The sequence below is a fragment of the Schistocerca nitens genome, unplaced genomic scaffold (genome assembly GCF_023898315.1).
Source record: "Schistocerca nitens isolate TAMUIC-IGC-003100 unplaced genomic scaffold, iqSchNite1.1 HiC_scaffold_288, whole genome shotgun sequence".
Classification (NCBI taxonomy): Eukaryota; Metazoa; Arthropoda; class Insecta; order Orthoptera; family Acrididae; genus Schistocerca; species Schistocerca nitens.
This window is the reverse complement of record NW_026045826.1, coordinates 21,155-38,003: the sequence shown is the minus strand read 5'-3', so window position 1 is coordinate 38,003 and position 16,849 is coordinate 21,155. Positions and strand designations below refer to the sequence as shown.

Here is a 16,849-nt window from a genome sequence, read left to right as displayed (position 1 = left end):
CGGTCACCCATCCAAGTACTAACCGGGCCCGATGTTGCTTAACTTCGGTGATCGGACGAGAACCGGTGTATTCAACATGGTATGGCCGTTGGCGTCCTTATAACGTAGCCGCACGGCAGAAGAAGCATTCGCCCCTTCTCCCAACACACGCAATCGCCGTTTTCCGTGGCACATTTGACGCAAAGCACGTCCTTCCACCTCGAAGGCGACGCGCAGTGCGGCGCGCCGCCACGTGGGTGAGACGCACAACACAGCACAGCTGCTCGTTGCACCGCCTGTCTATCATTCGTTTGGTTGGTGCGTGCGGCCTCCGACACTCGCGGGCGACGCATCTTGTGGGGCTTGCGCGTGGCCGGGCGGCGGGGGGACCGCGCGGGGTGTGGCAGTGTCCTGCTGGACCGACGGAAGCTTTCTCACCTGCCTGACACACGCCGCGCCGCGCTTTTCAGATATTTGCGTAATTTGCGCGGTGCACTCTCGCCTGTCCCCTCCCCTTCCGTCCCGACTTGTCTCGACTTTGCTCGACTGCCGCTCGCTGCCGCTCGGGTCGCGGTCCATATGACGGCACAAGCACGACAAACATCTGCGAGACGGGCGCGGGCCTGACCGGCGTGTCCGAGACGCCGTGGGCGGCCGTTGGGAGCTACTAGAGCAGCGCTGTGGCGTGCCATGGAAACAAGGACAGAAGAACAGGAGGTTCGACAAAGCATCCAAAACAATAAGCCCCGTCGTATTCCGGAACACTTTCGCCGTTTCATACTGTTTTGTTATTTCCAGAGACACTTTGGAAATCTTCCTAGGCACACTCTTCTTCAAACTGAGTTTCTTAACATCGTACCTTATGCTTAATACAACAGTTTTAAATCACTGTGGAAACATCTTTGTCACATCGCAAAGGCAGCATGAAAAGAGGGCTGGCAGGGGTAGCGACTAAAAAGCAAAAAATGAAGGCAGCCAGAGTTCCCAGGCGGTCACCGATCCGAGTACTAACGTTGTTGCTTGACTTCGGTGATCGGACGAGAACGGCAGATTTTTTTTTTTTTTCCTTCCTTTTTGTTTATTTATTTACTTTGTGGAATTTACCACTGCTACTAAACAGTAGGCCCTGACGTATTTCAGAACTCATCTGTCGATTCGTAGTGTGTTGTTATTTTCGAGGCGTTCTAGCACTCTTGTTTCGCGCATTCTTGCTCAAACTGAGTTCATTACTGTAGTTTCGTATCTTACGTTTGATACAGTACTTTAAAATGCTTGTGGAAGCATCTTTGTCACACCTGAAAGTTAGTATGAAAAAGAGGCCTCGCAGGTGTGGCGACGTAAAAGTTAAAAAATGAGATAGAGCCAACAGCACCCGGTGTTCCCAGGCGGTCACCCATCCAAGTACTAACCGGGCCCGATGTTGCTTAACTTCGGTGATCGGACGAGAACCGGTGTATTCAACATGGTATGGCCGTTGGCGTCCTTATAACGTAGCCGCACGGCAGAAGAAGCATTCGCCCCTTCTCCCAACACACGCAATCGCCGTTTTCCGTGGCACATTTGACGCAAAGCACGTCCTTCCACCTCGAAGGCGACGCGCAGTGCGGCGCGCCGCCACGTGGGTGAGACGCACAACACAGCACAGCTGCTCGTTGCACCGCCTGTCTATCATTCGTTTGGTTGGTGCGTGCGGCCTCCGACACTCGCGGGCGACGCATCTTGTGGGGCTTGCGCGTGGCCGGGCGGCGGGGGGACCGCGCGGGGTGTGGCAGTGTCCTGCTGGACCGACGGAAGCTTTCTCACCTGCCTGACACACGCCGCGCCGCGCTTTTCAGATATTTGCGTAATTTGCGCGGTGCACTCTCGCCTGTCCCCTCCCCTTCCGTCCCGACTTGTCTCGACTTTGCTCGACTGCCGCTCGCTGCCGCTCGGGTCGCGGTCCATATGACGGCACAAGCACGACAAACATCTGCGAGACGGGCGCGGGCCTGACCGGCGTGTCCGAGACGCCGTGGGCGGCCGTTGGGAGCTACTAGAGCAGCGCTGTGGCGTGCCATGGAAACAAGGACAGAAGACACAGGAGGTTCGACAAAGCATCCAAAACAATAAGCCCCGTCGTATTCCGGAACACTTTCGCCGTTTCATACTGTTTTGTTATTTCCAGAGACACTTTGGAAATCTTCCTAGGCACACTCTTCTTCAAACTGAGTTTCTTAACATCGTACCTTATGCTTAATACAACAGTTTTAAATCACTGTGGAAACATCTTTGTCACATCGCAAAGGCAGCATGAAAAGAGGGCTGGCAGGGGTAGCGACTAAAAAGCAAAAAATGAAGGCAGCCAGAGTTCCCAGGCGGTCACCGATCCGAGTACTAACGTTGTTGCTTGACTTCGGTGATCGGACGAGAACGGCAGATTTTTTTTTTTTTTTCCTTCCTTTTTGTTTATTTATTTACTTTGTGGAATTTACCACTGCTACTAAACAGTAGGCCCTGACGTATTTCAGAACTCATCTGTCGATTCGTAGTGTGTTGTTATTTTCGAGGCGTTCTAGCACTCTTGTTTCGCGCATTCTTGCTCAAACTGAGTTCATTACTGTAGTTTCGTATCTTACGTTTGATACAGTACTTTAAAATGCTTGTGGAAGCATCTTTGTCACACCTGAAAGTTAGTATGAAAAAGAGGCCTCGCAGGTGTGGCGACGTAAAAGTTAAAAAATGAGATAGAGCCAACAGCACCCGGTGTTCCAGGCGGTCACCCATCCAAGTACTAACCGGGCCCGATGTTGCTTAACTTCGGTGATCGGACGAGAACCGGTGTATTCAACATGGTATGGCCGTTGGCGTCCTTATAACGTAGCCGCACGGCAGAAGAAGCATTCGCCCCTTCTCCCAACACACGCAATCGCCGTTTTCCGTGGCACATTTGACGCAAAGCACGTCCTTCCACCTCGAAGGCGACGCGCAGTGCGGCGCGCCGCCACGTGGGTGAGACGCACAACACAGCACAGCTGCTCGTTGCACCGCCTGTCTATCATTCGTTTGGTTGGTGCGTGCGGCCTCCGACACTCGCGGGCGACGCATCTTGTGGGGCTTGCGCGTGGCCGGGCGGCGGGGGGACCGCGCGGGTGTGGCAGTGTCCTGCTGACCGACGGAAGCTTTCTCACCTGCCTGACACACGCCGCGCCGCGCTTTTCAGATATTTGCGTAATTTGCGCGGTGCACTCTCGCCTGTCCCCTCCCCTTCCGTCCCGACTTGTCTCGACTTTGCTCGACTGCCGCTCGCTGCCGCTCGGGTCGCGGTCCATATGACGGCACAAGCCACGACAAACATCTGCGAGACGGGCGCGGGCCTGACCGGCGTGTCCGAGACGCCGTGGGCGGCCGTTGGGAGCTACTAGAGCAGCGCTGTGGCGTGCCATGGAAACAAGGACAGAAGACACAGGAGGTTCGACAAAGCATCCAAAACAATAAGCCCCGTCGTATTCCGGAACACTTTCGCCGTTTCATACTGTTTTGTTATTTCCAGAGACACTTTGGAAATCTTCCTAGGCACACTCTTCTTCAAACTGAGTTTCTTAACATCGTACCTTATGCTTAATACAACAGTTTTAAATCACTGTGGAAACATCTTTGTCACATCGCAAAGGCAGCATGAAAAGAGGGCTGGCAGGGGTAGCGACTAAAAAGCAAAAATGAAGGCAGCCAGAGTTCCCAGGCGGTCACCGATCGAGTACTAACGTTGTTGCTTGACTTCGGTGATCGGACGAGAACGGCAGATTTTTTTTTTTTTCCTTCCTTTTTGTTTATTTATTTACTTTGTGGAATTTACCACTGCTACTAAACAGTAGGCCCTGACGTATTTCAGAACTCATCTGTCGATTCGTAGTGTGTTGTTATTTTCGAGGCGTTCTAGCACTCTTGTTTCGCGCATTCTTGCTCAAACTGAGTTCATTACTGTAGTTTCGTATCTTACGTTTGATACAGTACTTTAAAATGCTTGTGGAAGCATCTTTGTCACACCTGAAAGTTAGTATGAAAAAGAGGCCTCGCAGGTGTGGCGACGTAAAAGTTAAAAATGAGATAGAGCCAACAGCACCCGGTGTTCCCAGGCGGTCACCCATCCAAGTACTAACCGGCCCGATGTTGCTTAACTTCGGTGATCGGACGAGAAACCGGTGTATTCAACATGGTATGGCCGTTGGCGTCCTTATAACGTAGCCGCACGGCAGAAGAAGCATTCGCCCCTTCTCCCAACACACGCAATCGCCGTTTTCCGTGGCACATTTGACGCAAAGCACGTCCTTCCACCTCGAAGGCGACGCGCAGTGCGGCGCGCCGCCACGTGGGTGAGACGCACAACACAGCACAGCTGCTCGTTGCACCGCCTGTCTATCATTCGTTTGGTTGGTGCGTGCGGCCTCCGACACTCGCGGGCGACGCATCTTGTGGGGCTTGCGCGTGGCCGGGCGGCGGGGGGACCGCGCGGGGTGTGGCAGTGTCCTGCTGGACCGACGGAAGCTTTCTCACCTGCCTGACACACGCCGCGCCGCGCTTTTCAGATATTTGCGTAATTTGCGCGGTGCACTCTCGCCTGTCCCCTCCCCTTCCGTCCCGACTTGTCTCGACTTTGCTCGACTGCCGCTCGCTGCCGCTCGGGTCGCGGTCCATATGACGGCACAAGCACGACAAACATCTGCGAGACGGGCGCGGGCCTGACCGGCGTGTCCGAGACGCCGTGGCGGCCGTTGGGAGCTACTAGAGCAGCGCTGTGGCGTGCCATGGAAACAAGGACAGAAGACACAGGAGGTTCGACAAAGCATCCAAAACAATAAGCCCCGTCGTATTCCGGAACACTTTCGCCGTTTCATACTGTTTTGTTATTTCCAGAGACACTTTGGAAATCTTCCTAGGCACACTCTTCTTCAAACTGAGTTTCTTAACATCGTACCTTATGCTTAATACAACAGTTTTAAATCACTGTGGAAACATCTTTGTCACATCGCAAAGGCAGCATGAAAAGAGGCTGGCAGGGGTAGCGACTAAAAAGCAAAAAATGAAGGCAGCCAGAGTTCCCAGGCGGTCACCGATCCGAGTACTAACGTTGTTGCTTGACTTCGGTGATCGGACGAGAACGGCAGATTTTTTTTTTTTTCCTTCCTTTTTGTTTATTTATTTACTTTGTGGAATTTACCACTGCTACTAAACAGTAGGCCCTGACGTATTTCAGAACTCATCTGTCGATTCGTAGTGTGTTGTTATTTTCGAGGCGTTCTAGCACTCTTGTTTCGCGCATTCTTGCTCAAACTGAGTTCATTACTGTAGTTTCGTATCTTACGTTTGATACAGTACTTTAAAATGCTTGTGGAAGCATCTTTGTCACACCTGAAAGTTAGTATGAAAAAGAGGCCTCGCAGGTGTGGCGACGTAAAAGTTAAAAAATGAGATAGAGCCAACAGCACCCGGTGTTCCCAGGCGGTCACCCATCCAAGTACTAACCGGGCCCGATGTTGCTTAACTTCGGTGATCGGACGAGAACCGGTGTATTCAACATGGTATGGCCGTTGGCGTCCTTATAACGTAGCCGCACGGCAGAAGAAGCATTCGCCCCTTCTCCCAACACACGCAATCGCCGTTTTCCGTGGCACATTTGACGCAAAGCACGTCCTTCCACCTCGAAGGCGACGCGCAGTGCGGCGCGCCGCCACGTGGGTGAGACGCACAACACAGCACAGCTGCTCGTTGCACCGCCTGTCTATCATTCGTTTGGTTGGTGCGTGCGGCCTCCGACACTCGCGGGCGACGCATCTTGTGGGGCTTGCGCGTGGCCGGGCGGCGGGGGGACCGCGCGGGGTGTGGCAGTGTCCTGCTGGACCGACGGAAGCTTTCTCACCTGCCTGACACACGCCGCGCCGCGCTTTTCAGATATTTGCGTAATTTGCGCGGTGCACTCTCGCCTGTCCCCTCCCCTTCCGTCCCGACTTGTCTCGACTTTGCTCGACTGCCGCTCGCTGCCGCTCGGGTCGCGGTCCATATGACGGCACAAGCACGACAAACATCTGCGAGACGGGCGCGGGCCTGACCGGCGTGTCCGAGACGCCGTGGGCGGCCGTTGGGAGCTACACTAGAGCAGCGCTGTGGCGTGCCATGGAAACAAGGACAGAAGACACAGGAGGTTCGACAAAGCATCCAAAACAATAAGCCCCGTCGTATTCCGGAACACTTTCGCCGTTTCATACTGTTTTGTTATTTCCAGAGACACTTTGGAAATCTTCCTAGGCACACTCTTCTTCAAACTGAGTTTCTTAACATCGTACCTTATGCTTAATACAACAGTTTTAAATCACTGTGGAAACATCTTTGTCACATCGCAAAGGCAGCATGAAAAGAGGGCTGGCAGGGGTAGCGACTAAAAAGCAAAAAATGAAGGCAGCCAGAGTTCCCAGGCGGTCACCGATCCGAGTACTAACGTTGTTGCTTGACTTCGGTGATCGGACGAGAACGGCAGATTTTTTTTTTTTTTTCCTTCCTTTTTGTTTATTTATTTACTTTGTGGAATTTACCACTGCTACTAAACAGTAGGCCCTGACGTATTTCAGAACTCATCTGTCGATTCGTAGTGTGTTGTTATTTTCGAGGCGTTCTAGCACTCTTGTTTCGCGCATTCTTGCTCAAACTGAGTTCATTACTGTAGTTTCGTATCTTACGTTTGATACAGTACTTTAAAATGCTTGTGGAAGCATCTTTGTCACACCTGAAAGTTAGTATGAAAAAGAGGCCTCGCAGGTGTGGCGACGTAAAAGTTAAAAAATGAGATAGAGCCAACAGCACCCGGTGTTCCCAGGCGGTCACCCATCCAAGTACTAACCGGGCCCGATGTTGCTTAACTTCGGTGATCGGACGAGAACCGGTGTATTCAACATGGTATGGCCGTTGGCGTCCTTATAACGTAGCCGCACGGCAGAAGAAGCATTCGCCCCTTCTCCCAACACACGCAATCGCCGTTTTCCGTGGCACATTTGACGCAAAGCACGTCCTTCCACCTCGAAGGCGACGCGCAGTGCGGCGCGCCGCCACGTGGGTGAGACGCACAACACAGCACAGCTGCTCGTTGCACCGCCTGTCTATCATTCGTTTGGTTGGTGCGTGCGGCCTCCGACACTCGCGGGCGACGCATCTTGTGGGGCTTGCGCGTGGCCGGGCGGCGGGGGGACCGCGCGGGGTGTGGCAGTGTCCTGCTGGACCGACGGAAGCTTTCTCACCTGCCTGACACACGCCGCGCCGCGCTTTTCAGATATTTGCGTAATTTGCGCGGTGCACTCTCGCCTGTCCCCTCCCCTTCCGTCCCGACTTGTCTCGACTTTGCTCGACTGCCGCTCGCTGCCGCTCGGGTCGCGGTCCATATGACGGCACAAGCACGACAAACATCTGCGAGACGGGCGCGGGCCTGACCGGCGTGTCCGAGACGCCGTGGGCGGCCGTTGGGAGCTACTAGAGCAGCGCTGTGGCGTGCCATGGAAACAAGGACAGAAGACACAGGAGGTTCGACAAAGCATCCAAAACAATAAGCCCCGTCGTATTCCGGAACACTTTCGCCGTTTCATACTGTTTTGTTATTTCCAGAGACACTTTGGAAATCTTCCTAGGCACACTCTTCTTCAAACTGAGTTTCTTAACATCGTACCTTATGCTTAATACAACAGTTTTAAATCACTGTGGAAACATCTTTGTCACATCGCAAAGGCAGCATGAAAAGAGGGCTGGCAGGGGTAGCGACTAAAAAGCAAAAAATGAAGGCAGCCAGAGTTCCCAGGCGGTCACCGATCCGAGTACTAACGTTGTTGCTTGACTTCGGTGATCGGACGAGAACGGCAGATTTTTTTTTTTTTTCCTTCCTTTTTGTTTATTTATTTACTTTGTGGAATTTACCACTGCTACTAAACAGTAGGCCCTGACGTATTTCAGAACTCATCTGTCGATTCGTAGTGTGTTGTTATTTTCGAGGCGTTCTAGCACTCTTGTTTCGCGCATTCTTGCTCAAACTGAGTTCATTACTGTAGTTTCGTATCTTACGTTTGATACAGTACTTTAAAATGCTTGTGGAAGCATCTTTGTCACACCTGAAAGTTAGTATGAAAAAGAGGCCTCGCAGGTGTGGCGACGTAAAAGTTAAAAAATGAGATAGAGCCAACAGCACCCGGTGTTCCCAGGCGGTCACCCATCCAAGTACTAACCGGGCCCGATGTTGCTTAACTTCGGTGATCGGACGAGAACCGGTGTATTCAACATGGTATGGCCGTTGGCGTCCTTATAACGTAGCCGCACGGCAGAAGAAGCATTCGCCCCTTCTCCCAACACACGCAATCGCCGTTTTCCGTGGCACATTTGACGCAAAGCACGTCCTTCCACCTCGAAGGCGACGCGCAGTGCGGCGCGCCGCCACGTGGGTGAGACGCACAACACAGCACAGCTGCTCGTTGCACCGCCTGTCTATCATTCGTTTGGTTGGTGCGTGCGGCCTCCGACACTCGCGGGCGACGCATCTTGTGGGGCTTGCGCGTGGCCGGGCGGCGGGGGGACCGCGCGGGGTGTGGCAGTGTCCTGCTGGACCGACGGAAGCTTTCTCACCTGCCTGACACACGCCGCGCCGCGCTTTTCAGATATTTGCGTAATTTGCGCGGTGCACTCTCGCCTGTCCCCTCCCCTTCCGTCCCGACTTGTCTCGACTTTGCTCGACTGCCGCTCGCTGCCGCTCGGGTCGCGGTCCATATGACGGCACAAGCACGACAAACATCTGCGAGACGGGCGCGGGCCTGACCGGCGTGTCCGAGACGCCGTGGGCGGCCGTTGGGAGCTACTAGAGCAGCGCTGTGGCGTGCCATGGAAACAAGGACAGAAGACACAGGAGGTTCGACAAAGCATCCAAAACAATAAGCCCCGTCGTATTCCGGAACACTTTCGCCGTTTCATACTGTTTTGTTATTTCCAGAGACACTTTGGAAATCTTCCTAGGCACACTCTTCTTCAAACTGAGTTTCTTAACATCGTACCTTATGCTTAATACAACAGTTTTAAATCACTGTGGAAACATCTTTGTCACATCGCAAAGGCAGCATGAAAAGAGGGCTGGCAGGGGTAGCGACTAAAAAGCAAAAAATGAAGGCAGCCAGAGTTCCCAGGCGGTCACCGATCCGAGTACTAACGTTGTTGCTTGACTTCGGTGATCGGACGAGAACGGCAGATTTTTTTTTTTTTTCCTTCCTTTTTGTTTATTTATTTACTTTGTGGAATTTACCACTGCTACTAAACAGTAGGCCCTGACGTATTTCAGAACTCATCTGTCGATTCGTAGTGTGTTGTTATTTTCGAGGCGTTCTAGCACTCTTGTTTCGCGCATTCTTGCTCAAACTGAGTTCATTACTGTAGTTTCGTATCTTACGTTTGATACAGTACTTTAAAATGCTTGTGGAAGCATCTTTGTCACACCTGAAAGTTAGTATGAAAAAGAGGCCTCGCAGGTGTGGCGACGTAAAAGTTAAAAAATGAGATAGAGCCAACAGCACCCGGTGTTCCCAGGCGGTCACCCATCCAAGTACTAACCGGGCCCGATGTTGCTTAACTTCGGTGATCGGACGAGAACCGGTGTATTCAACATGGTATGGCCGTTGGCGTCCTTATAACGTAGCCGCACGGCAGAAGAAGCATTCGCCCCTTCTCCCAACACACGCAATCGCCGTTTTCCGTGGCACATTTGACGCAAAGCACGTCCTTCCACCTCGAAGGCGACGCGCAGTGCGGCGCGCCGCCACGTGGGTGAGACGCACAACACAGCACAGCTGCTCGTTGCACCGCCTGTCTATCATTCGTTTGGTTGGTGCGTGCGGCCTCCGACACTCGCGGGCGACGCATCTTGTGGGGCTTGCGCGTGGCCGGGCGGCGGGGGGACCGCGCGGGGTGTGGCAGTGTCCTGCTGGACCGACGGAAGCTTTCTCACCTGCCTGACACACGCCGCGCCGCGCTTTTCAGATATTTGCGTAATTTGCGCGGTGCACTCTCGCCTGTCCCCTCCCCTTCCGTCCCGACTTGTCTCGACTTTGCTCGACTGCCGCTCGCTGCCGCTCGGGTCGCGGTCCATATGACGGCACAAGCACGACAAACATCTGCGAGACGGGCGCGGGCCTGACCGGCGTGTCCGAGACGCCGTGGGCGGCCGTTGGGAGCTACTAGAGCAGCGCTGTGGCGTGCCATGGAAACAAGGACAGAAGACACAGGAGGTTCGACAAAGCATCCAAAACAATAAGCCCCGTCGTATTCCGGAACACTTTCGCCGTTTCATACTGTTTTGTTATTTCCAGAGACACTTTGGAAATCTTCCTAGGCACACTCTTCTTCAAACTGAGTTTCTTAACATCGTACCTTATGCTTAATACAACAGTTTTAAATCACTGTGGAAACATCTTTGTCACATCGCAAAGGCAGCATGAAAAGAGGGCTGGCAGGGGTAGCGACTAAAAAGCAAAAAATGAAGGCAGCCAGAGTTCCCAGGCGGTCACCGATCCGAGTACTAACGTTGTTGCTTGACTTCGGTGATCGGACGAGAACGGCAGATTTTTTTTTTTTTTCCTTCCTTTTTGTTTATTTATTTACTTTGTGGAATTTACCACTGCTACTAAACAGTAGGCCCTGACGTATTTCAGAACTCATCTGTCGATTCGTAGTGTGTTGTTATTTTCGAGGCGTTCTAGCACTCTTGTTTCGCGCATTCTTGCTCAAACTGAGTTCATTACTGTAGTTTCGTATCTTACGTTTGATACAGTACTTTAAAATGCTTGTGGAAGCATCTTTGTCACACCTGAAAGTTAGTATGAAAAAGAGGCCTCGCAGGTGTGGCGACGTAAAAGTTAAAAAATGAGATAGAGCCAACAGCACCCGGTGTTCCCAGGCGGTCACCCATCCAAGTACTAACCGGGCCCGATGTTGCTTAACTTCGGTGATCGGACGAGAACCGGTGTATTCAACATGGTATGGCCGTTGGCGTCCTTATAACGTAGCCGCACGGCAGAAGAAGCATTCGCCCCTTCTCCCAACACACGCAATCGCCGTTTTCCGTGGCACATTTGACGCAAAGCACGTCCTTCCACCTCGAAGGCGACGCGCAGTGCGGCGCGCCGCCACGTGGGTGAGACGCACAACACAGCACAGCTGCTCGTTGCACCGCCTGTCTATCATTCGTTTGGTTGGTGCGTGCGGCCTCCGACACTCGCGGGCGACGCATCTTGTGGGGCTTGCGCGTGGCCGGGCGGCGGGGGGACCGCGCGGGGTGTGGCAGTGTCCTGCTGGACCGACGGAAGCTTTCTCACCTGCCTGACACACGCCGCGCCGCGCTTTTCAGATATTTGCGTAATTTGCGCGGTGCACTCTCGCCTGTCCCCTCCCCTTCCGTCCCGACTTGTCTCGACTTTGCTCGACTGCCGCTCGCTGCCGCTCGGGTCGCGGTCCATATGACGGCACAAGCACGACAAACATCTGCGAGACGGGCGCGGGCCTGACCGGCGTGTCCGAGACGCCGTGGGCGGCCGTTGGGAGCTACTAGAGCAGCGCTGTGGCGTGCCATGGAAACAAGGACAGAAGACACAGGAGGTTCGACAAAGCATCCAAAACAATAAGCCCCGTCGTATTCCGGAACACTTTCGCCGTTTCATACTGTTTTGTTATTTCCAGAGACACTTTGGAAATCTTCCTAGGCACACTCTTCTTCAAACTGAGTTTCTTAACATCGTACCTTATGCTTAATACAACAGTTTTAAATCACTGTGGAAACATCTTTGTCACATCGCAAAGGCAGCATGAAAAGAGGGCTGGCAGGGGTAGCGACTAAAAAGCAAAAAATGAAGGCAGCCAGAGTTCCCAGGCGGTCACCGATCCGAGTACTAACGTTGTTGCTTGACTTCGGTGATCGGACGAGAACGGCAGATTTTTTTTTTTTTTTCCTTCCTTTTTGTTTATTTATTTACTTTGTGGAATTTACCACTGCTACTAAACAGTAGGCCCTGACGTATTTCAGAACTCATCTGTCGATTCGTAGTGTGTTGTTATTTTCGAGGCGTTCTAGCACTCTTGTTTCGCGCATTCTTGCTCAAACTGAGTTCATTACTGTAGTTTCGTATCTTACGTTTGATACAGTACTTTAAAATGCTTGTGGAAGCATCTTTGTCACACCTGAAAGTTAGTATGAAAAAGAGGCCTCGCAGGTGTGGCGACGTAAAAGTTAAAAAATGAGATAGAGCCAACAGCACCCGGTGTTCCCAGGCGGTCACCCATCCAAGTACTAACCGGGCCCGATGTTGCTTAACTTCGGTGATCGGACGAGAACCGGTGTATTCAACATGGTATGGCCGTTGGCGTCCTTATAACGTAGCCGCACGGCAGAAGAAGCATTCGCCCCTTCTCCCAACACACGCAATCGCCGTTTTCCGTGGCACATTTGACGCAAAGCACGTCCTTCCACCTCGAAGGCGACGCGCAGTGCGGCGCGCCGCCACGTGGGTGAGACGCACAACACAGCACAGCTGCTCGTTGCACCGCCTGTCTATCATTCGTTTGGTTGGTGCGTGCGGCCTCCGACACTCGCGGGCGACGCATCTTGTGGGGCTTGCGCGTGGCCGGGCGGCGGGGGGACCGCGCGGGGTGTGGCAGTGTCCTGCTGGACCGACGGAAGCTTTCTCACCTGCCTGACACACGCCGCGCCGCGCTTTTCAGATATTTGCGTAATTTGCGCGGTGCACTCTCGCCTGTCCCCTCCCCTTCCGTCCCGACTTGTCTCGACTTTGCTCGACTGCCGCTCGCTGCCGCTCGGGTCGCGGTCCATATGACGGCACAAGCACGACAAACATCTGCGAGACGGGCGCGGGCCTGACCGGCGTGTCCGAGACGCCGTGGGCGGCCGTTGGGAGCTACTAGAGCAGCGCTGTGGCGTGCCATGGAAACAAGGACAGAAGACACAGGAGGTTCGACAAAGCATCCAAAACAATAAGCCCCGTCGTATTCCGGAACACTTTCGCCGTTTCATACTGTTTTGTTATTTCCAGAGACACTTTGGAAATCTTCCTAGGCACACTCTTCTTCAAACTGAGTTTCTTAACATCGTACCTTATGCTTAATACAACAGTTTTAAATCACTGTGGAAACATCTTTGTCACATCGCAAAGGCAGCATGAAAAGAGGGCTGGCAGGGGTAGCGACTAAAAAGCAAAAAATGAAGGCAGCCAGAGTTCCCAGGCGGTCACCGATCCGAGTACTAACGTTGTTGCTTGACTTCGGTGATCGGACGAGAACGGCAGATTTTTTTTTTTTTTTCCTTCCTTTTTGTTTATTTATTTACTTTGTGGAATTTACCACTGCTACTAAACAGTAGGCCCTGACGTATTTCAGAACTCATCTGTCGATTCGTAGTGTGTTGTTATTTTCGAGGCGTTCTAGCACTCTTGTTTCGCGCATTCTTGCTCAAACTGAGTTCATTACTGTAGTTTCGTATCTTACGTTTGATACAGTACTTTAAAATGCTTGTGGAAGCATCTTTGTCACACCTGAAAGTTAGTATGAAAAAGAGGCCTCGCAGGTGTGGCGACGTAAAAGTTAAAAAATGAGATAGAGCCAACAGCACCCGGTGTTCCCAGGCGGTCACCCATCCAAGTACTAACCGGGCCCGATGTTGCTTAACTTCGGTGATCGGACGAGAACCGGTGTATTCAACATGGTATGGCCGTTGGCGTCCTTATAACGTAGCCGCACGGCAGAAGAAGCATTCGCCCCTTCTCCCAACACACGCAATCGCCGTTTTCCGTGGCACATTTGACGCAAAGCACGTCCTTCCACCTCGAAGGCGACGCGCAGTGCGGCGCGCCGCCACGTGGGTGAGACGCACAACACAGCACAGCTGCTCGTTGCACCGCCTGTCTATCATTCGTTTGGTTGGTGCGTGCGGCCTCCGACACTCGCGGGCGACGCATCTTGTGGGGCTTGCGCGTGGCCGGGCGGCGGGGGGACCGCGCGGGGTGTGGCAGTGTCCTGCTGGACCGACGGAAGCTTTCTCACCTGCCTGACACACGCCGCGCCGCGCTTTTCAGATATTTGCGTAATTTGCGCGGTGCACTCTCGCCTGTCCCCTCCCCTTCCGTCCCGACTTGTCTCGACTTTGCTCGACTGCCGCTCGCTGCCGCTCGGGTCGCGGTCCATATGACGGCACAAGCACGACAAACATCTGCGAGACGGGCGCGGGCCTGACCGGCGTGTCCGAGACGCCGTGGGCGGCCGTTGGGAGCTACTAGAGCAGCGCTGTGGCGTGCCATGGAAACAAGGACAGAAGACACAGGAGGTTCGACAAAGCATCCAAAACAATAAGCCCCGTCGTATTCCGGAACACTTTCGCCGTTTCATACTGTTTTGTTATTTCCAGAGACACTTTGGAAATCTTCCTAGGCACACTCTTCTTCAAACTGAGTTTCTTAACATCGTACCTTATGCTTAATACAACAGTTTTAAATCACTGTGGAAACATCTTTGTCACATCGCAAAGGCAGCATGAAAAGAGGGCTGGCAGGGGTAGCGACTAAAAAGCAAAAAATGAAGGCAGCCAGAGTTCCCAGGCGGTCACCGATCCGAGTACTAACGTTGTTGCTTGACTTCGGTGATCGGACGAGAACGGCAGATTTTTTTTTTTTTTTCCTTCCTTTTTGTTTATTTATTTACTTTGTGGAATTTACCACTGCTACTAAACAGTAGGCCCTGACGTATTTCAGAACTCATCTGTCGATTCGTAGTGTGTTGTTATTTTCGAGGCGTTCTAGCACTCTTGTTTCGCGCATTCTTGCTCAAACTGAGTTCATTACTGTAGTTTCGTATCTTACGTTTGATACAGTACTTTAAAATGCTTGTGGAAGCATCTTTGTCACACCTGAAAGTTAGTATGAAAAAGAGGCCTCGCAGGTGTGGCGACGTAAAAGTTAAAAAATGAGATAGAGCCAACAGCACCCGGTGTTCCCAGGCGGTCACCCATCCAAGTACTAACCGGGCCCGATGTTGCTTAACTTCGGTGATCGGACGAGAACCGGTGTATTCAACATGGTATGGCCGTTGGCGTCCTTATAACGTAGCCGCACGGCAGAAGAAGCATTCGCCCCTTCTCCCAACACACGCAATCGCCGTTTTCCGTGGCACATTTGACGCAAAGCACGTCCTTCCACCTCGAAGGCGACGCGCAGTGCGGCGCGCCGCCACGTGGGTGAGACGCACAACACAGCACAGCTGCTCGTTGCACCGCCTGTCTATCATTCGTTTGGTTGGTGCGTGCGGCCTCCGACACTCGCGGGCGACGCATCTTGTGGGGCTTGCGCGTGGCCGGGCGGCGGGGGGACCGCGCGGGGTGTGGCAGTGTCCTGCTGGACCGACGGAAGCTTTCTCACCTGCCTGACACACGCCGCGCCGCGCTTTTCAGATATTTGCGTAATTTGCGCGGTGCACTCTCGCCTGTCCCCTCCCCTTCCGTCCCGACTTGTCTCGACTTTGCTCGACTGCCGCTCGCTGCCGCTCGGGTCGCGGTCCATATGACGGCACAAGCACGACAAACATCTGCGAGACGGGCGCGGGCCTGACCGGCGTGTCCGAGACGCCGTGGGCGGCCGTTGGGAGCTACTAGAGCAGCGCTGTGGCGTGCCATGGAAACAAGGACAGAAGACACAGGAGGTTCGACAAAGCATCCAAAACAATAAGCCCCGTCGTATTCCGGAACACTTTCGCCGTTTCATACTGTTTTGTTATTTCCAGAGACACTTTGGAAATCTTCCTAGGCACACTCTTCTTCAAACTGAGTTTCTTAACATCGTACCTTATGCTTAATACAACAGTTTTAAATCACTGTGGAAACATCTTTGTCACATCGCAAAGGCAGCATGAAAAGAGGGCTGGCAGGGGTAGCGACTAAAAAGCAAAAAATGAAGGCAGCCAGAGTTCCCAGGCGGTCACCGATCCGAGTACTAACGTTGTTGCTTGACTTCGGTGATCGGACGAGAACGGCAGATTTTTTTTTTTTTTTCCTTCCTTTTTGTTTATTTATTTACTTTGTGGAATTTACCACTGCTACTAAACAGTAGGCCCTGACGTATTTCAGAACTCATCTGTCGATTCGTAGTGTGTTGTTATTTTCGAGGCGTTCTAGCACTCTTGTTTCGCGCATTCTTGCTCAAACTGAGTTCATTACTGTAGTTTCGTATCTTACGTTTGATACAGTACTTTAAAATGCTTGTGGAAGCATCTTTGTCACACCTGAAAGTTAGTATGAAAAAGAGGCCTCGCAGGTGTGGCGACGTAAAAGTTAAAAAATGAGATAGAGCCAACAGCACCCGGTGTTCCCAGGCGGTCACCCATCCAAGTACTAACCGGGCCCGATGTTGCTTAACTTCGGTGATCGGACGAGAACCGGTGTATTCAACATGGTATGGCCGTTGGCGTCCTTATAACGTAGCCGCACGGCAGAAGAAGCATTCGCCCCTTCTCCCAACACACGCAATCGCCGTTTTCCGTGGCACATTTGACGCAAAGCACGTCCTTCCACCTCGAAGGCGACGCGCAGTGCGGCGCGCCGCCACGTGGGTGAGACGCACAACACAGCACAGCTGCTCGTTGCACCGCCTGTCTATCATTCGTTTGGTTGGTGCGTGCGGCCTCCGACACTCGCGGGCGACGCATCTTGTGGGGCTTGCGCGTGGCCGGGCGGCGGGGGGACCGCGCGGGGTGTGGCAGTGTCCTGCTGGACCGACGGAAGCTTTCTCACCTGCCTGACACACGCCGCGCCGCGCTTTTCAGATATTTGCGT

At 52.9% G+C, this 16,849-nt stretch overlaps 12 non-coding genes and 1 pseudogene across 12 annotated transcripts; all 13 read right to left on the bottom strand.

The window, feature by feature from the left end:
• Positions 1-93, bottom strand: LOC126225721 (5S ribosomal RNA; annotated as a pseudogene; the record flags this gene model as incomplete).
• Positions 94-1,339: 1,246 nt separating this feature from the next.
• Positions 1,340-1,458, bottom strand: LOC126225715 (5S ribosomal RNA). Its single transcript, XR_007543700.1, has one exon. It is a non-coding gene; the product is annotated as a 5S ribosomal RNA (ribosomal RNA).
• Positions 1,459-2,706: 1,248 nt separating this feature from the next.
• Positions 2,707-2,824, bottom strand: LOC126225718 (5S ribosomal RNA). Its single transcript, XR_007543703.1, has one exon. It is a non-coding gene; the product is annotated as a 5S ribosomal RNA (ribosomal RNA).
• Positions 2,825-4,066: 1,242 nt separating this feature from the next.
• LOC126225719 (5S ribosomal RNA) lies at positions 4,067-4,185 on the bottom strand. The gene has a single exon (XR_007543704.1). It is a non-coding gene; the product is annotated as a 5S ribosomal RNA (ribosomal RNA).
• A 1,244-nt stretch (positions 4,186-5,429) lies between these two features.
• Positions 5,430-5,548, bottom strand: LOC126225714 (5S ribosomal RNA). Its single transcript, XR_007543699.1, has one exon. It is a non-coding gene; the product is annotated as a 5S ribosomal RNA (ribosomal RNA).
• A 1,250-nt stretch (positions 5,549-6,798) lies between these two features.
• LOC126225713 (5S ribosomal RNA) lies at positions 6,799-6,917 on the bottom strand. Its single transcript, XR_007543698.1, has one exon. It is a non-coding gene; the product is annotated as a 5S ribosomal RNA (ribosomal RNA).
• Positions 6,918-8,164: 1,247 nt separating this feature from the next.
• Positions 8,165-8,283, bottom strand: LOC126225712 (5S ribosomal RNA). The gene has a single exon (XR_007543697.1). It is a non-coding gene; the product is annotated as a 5S ribosomal RNA (ribosomal RNA).
• Positions 8,284-9,530: 1,247 nt separating this feature from the next.
• Positions 9,531-9,649, bottom strand: LOC126225711 (5S ribosomal RNA). The gene has a single exon (XR_007543696.1). It is a non-coding gene; the product is annotated as a 5S ribosomal RNA (ribosomal RNA).
• Positions 9,650-10,896: 1,247 nt separating this feature from the next.
• On the bottom strand, positions 10,897-11,015 carry LOC126225710 (5S ribosomal RNA). The gene has a single exon (XR_007543695.1). It is a non-coding gene; the product is annotated as a 5S ribosomal RNA (ribosomal RNA).
• A 1,248-nt stretch (positions 11,016-12,263) lies between these two features.
• LOC126225708 (5S ribosomal RNA) lies at positions 12,264-12,382 on the bottom strand. The gene has a single exon (XR_007543694.1). It is a non-coding gene; the product is annotated as a 5S ribosomal RNA (ribosomal RNA).
• Positions 12,383-13,630: 1,248 nt separating this feature from the next.
• LOC126225707 (5S ribosomal RNA) lies at positions 13,631-13,749 on the bottom strand. The gene has a single exon (XR_007543693.1). It is a non-coding gene; the product is annotated as a 5S ribosomal RNA (ribosomal RNA).
• A 1,248-nt stretch (positions 13,750-14,997) lies between these two features.
• LOC126225706 (5S ribosomal RNA) lies at positions 14,998-15,116 on the bottom strand. The gene has a single exon (XR_007543692.1). It is a non-coding gene; the product is annotated as a 5S ribosomal RNA (ribosomal RNA).
• A 1,248-nt stretch (positions 15,117-16,364) lies between these two features.
• LOC126225704 (5S ribosomal RNA) lies at positions 16,365-16,483 on the bottom strand. Its single transcript, XR_007543690.1, has one exon. It is a non-coding gene; the product is annotated as a 5S ribosomal RNA (ribosomal RNA).
• Positions 16,484-16,849: the final 366 nt, after the last annotated feature.